This window comes from Choloepus didactylus, chromosome 6 (assembly GCF_015220235.1).
Source record: "Choloepus didactylus isolate mChoDid1 chromosome 6, mChoDid1.pri, whole genome shotgun sequence".
NCBI lineage: Eukaryota > Metazoa > Chordata > Mammalia > Pilosa > Megalonychidae > Choloepus > Choloepus didactylus.
Genome location: NC_051312.1, coordinates 140012873 through 140015856, shown reverse-complemented (window position 1 = coordinate 140015856; position 2984 = coordinate 140012873).

Sequence of the window (2984 nt, the reverse complement as noted above, 5' to 3'; positions counted from 1 at the left end):
GGTTTAACTGTTGAATACCTTTTCTTGCAGCCTTTCAAAGCATGTGGTGTGCTCTCATGTCAGACCACCTACCCCCTTGACCTCCAAGAAGCCCTTTTCTTGGCTACAATCTGTCAGAGCAATGAAACTAGAACTCAGCCTCCATCTGGACAGACTAAATTGGTCCAGGTTCAATACTCTAAACTCAAACCCATTTGCCAGTCAGCTGCTCCTTAGTGGTTGGAAAGCTCTGTCCTTCTCTTTATTCATGAAGGAGGAAGAATGAGAAATTTAGATAGAAGAACCCAAAAACTTGTCCATTAATAAGTCAACCTTGGTGTTATATCAAATAAAATTCTGATAATATTTCAGTCTTTTGATGATGAAATGAACTTGGTAATTAATTCACACCACTCCATAAGCACCAGTGTAATAAGTTTCTGAGATTTCTAAAGTCATGCTTTCCCTTCATGTTATATGTGGAGTTACTGTCCTTTAATGTTAATTAATCTACTTAAATTGAAGTTAAAATTAATGGAATTAAGCTTTTATGTAAAAAATATTTGTACCCCTTAAAATATGCTAATACAGGATTACATATCAGTCAAACAAAGTTTTCCAGTTTAAATTGTTTATGGAGTAACTATGATATAACAAGAGGATAAGATGTATAATGATAATCTTCATGTCTTTAAAGAATTTAGCAATTTACAGAAACAAAACTTCCAAACATTCAATAGTTAAGAATAAGCTTACATATGCTAAAATATTTTATATCTAATTTTCTTATTATATTAACTTCAAAAAAAAGGAGTTTTTAGGTTAAACAATTTTAGTTATAAATATTATAAAATGTGATTTTAATTTAAAGAAACAGTGATTAGATTTGCTAGGTCAATATAAGAATACAAGTTCATCCTGTGAAATAAGCCTGTTTACTTAACGGAACTGAGCCAGGCTGTTTGTTGACTAACACTCCACCAGAGAGGGCTAGTGAATATGATATAGTACCCGGATCACAGGATACATGCCATGTCTGCAAGTCACATGATATTTTCAATTACCAAGAATATATACACATTGATGATATATGCCTTATTTCATGTCTTTATTAAAAATGACATTAAAAAATAAGTCTTTAGACTAAAATTCAAACCAAACAATTTAAAACTATTTAACCAGGTAATTTAATGGAAATGGCCAAAAGAAGGATAGAAGTAGACACTATGCATTCAGTTTCTGCTTGAAGAGTAAAAGAAAATTATGAAGGTGAGATAAATACCAATAATACATATAAATATCTGATGCTTTGCTCTCATAATAATAATTGTAATCTTTTTAAGGGCTGTTTTATTGTTTTATAAGGTGATTTTTATACACCAATGTTTTCAAACTTTTAAAAACTCATGATACCACTGATAAACATAAAACTTACAGACATAGTTAACTATGGCCCCGGACAGATACATCCTGTGAGGGGCATTTTTCCCTAATCTCACTGAAAGAAGTGGTGTACAGTTAATTTTCTGTGTATAACAAAACAAGAAAACTTTGTGAGCCCTATTTTCTATTGTTTTCATTTATTATGAATAATTAAATTTTTGTTCCAACAAAATTAAAATAATAGCATCTTATCTAATAGGCTTTTTTATACATTTTTTATTGTGAAATTTACCACATATACAGAACAGTCATAACTTTCAAAGTATGATTTAACAAGTAGTTAGAGAGCAAATTTCAAAGGATGTTATGGGTCACAGTTCCAGAGTTTCAATTATTTCCTTATTGTGAAATATAACATATATACAACAAGGTGATAACTTTCAAAGTACAACTAACAATTAAAAGCCTAATGGGCTTTTTAAAACACACATACTAACATAAAAATTTTAACATATCTCACTGGGGGGCTTGTCCTCAAATTCCTCAGGCTCACTGTAACAGGAAATGATCACTATTACAAAAAAAATAGTGATTAAATCTTTCTTTGTAACTAACCTTCTTTGACCCCCTCTAAATCAAACATCCAGGGGGCATGTGCATATTTCAAGCTCCTCAAATCCTTTTCAGACCCCTCTCTGCTACAGTCACTTTGGATGCGGGCATCAGCATCATTCTCATGAGGACCTACCTTCACACTCATTCTGAAACAATTCTCCAGAATTTCTCTCCTTTGTTTTACAATCTCCTTTTCTTACCTTCCATTCCTTCACTGGGTTCTGCAACATAAGCTTCCTCAGTCAAGTCATATAACAGTTTCCTCTTCTAGAGCACAGAATAAGGAGGCTTATCTTTATATATATATATATATCAATCAAGAAATACTTTTTATTCTTATTGCTAATCAGTATTAGCAAGGTTAGGAATGTGTATTGGTATGTTTTATCTTTTTTTTTTTTATTAAATTCAGTTTTATTAAAATACATTCACACACCATACAATCATCCATGATATACAATCCACTGTCCACAGTATGAAAACATAGTTATGCGTTCATCACCACAATCTATCTCTGAACATTTTCCTTACATCAGAAAGAACCAGAACAAGAATAAAAAATAAAAGTGAAAAAAAACACCCAAATCATCCCCCCATCCCACCCCATTTGTCCTTTAGTTTTTATCCCCATTCCTACACTCATCCATACGCTAGATAAAGGGGGTGTGATCCACAAGGTCTTCACAATCACACTGTCACCCCTTGTAATCTACATTATTATATAATTGTCTTCAGGAGTCCAGACTGCTGGGTTGGAGTTTGGTAGTTTCAGGTATTTACTTCTAGCTATTCCAATACATTAAAGCCTAAGAGGTGTTATCTATATAGTGCATAAGAATGTCCACCAGAGTGACCTCTCGACTCCATTTGGAATCTCTCAGCCACTGAAACTATTTCGTCTCATTTTGCATCCCCCTTTTGGTCAAGAAGATACTCTCAGTCCCACGATGTCAGGTCCACATTCATCCCCGGGAGTCATACTCTGCATTGCCAGGGAGATTTACACC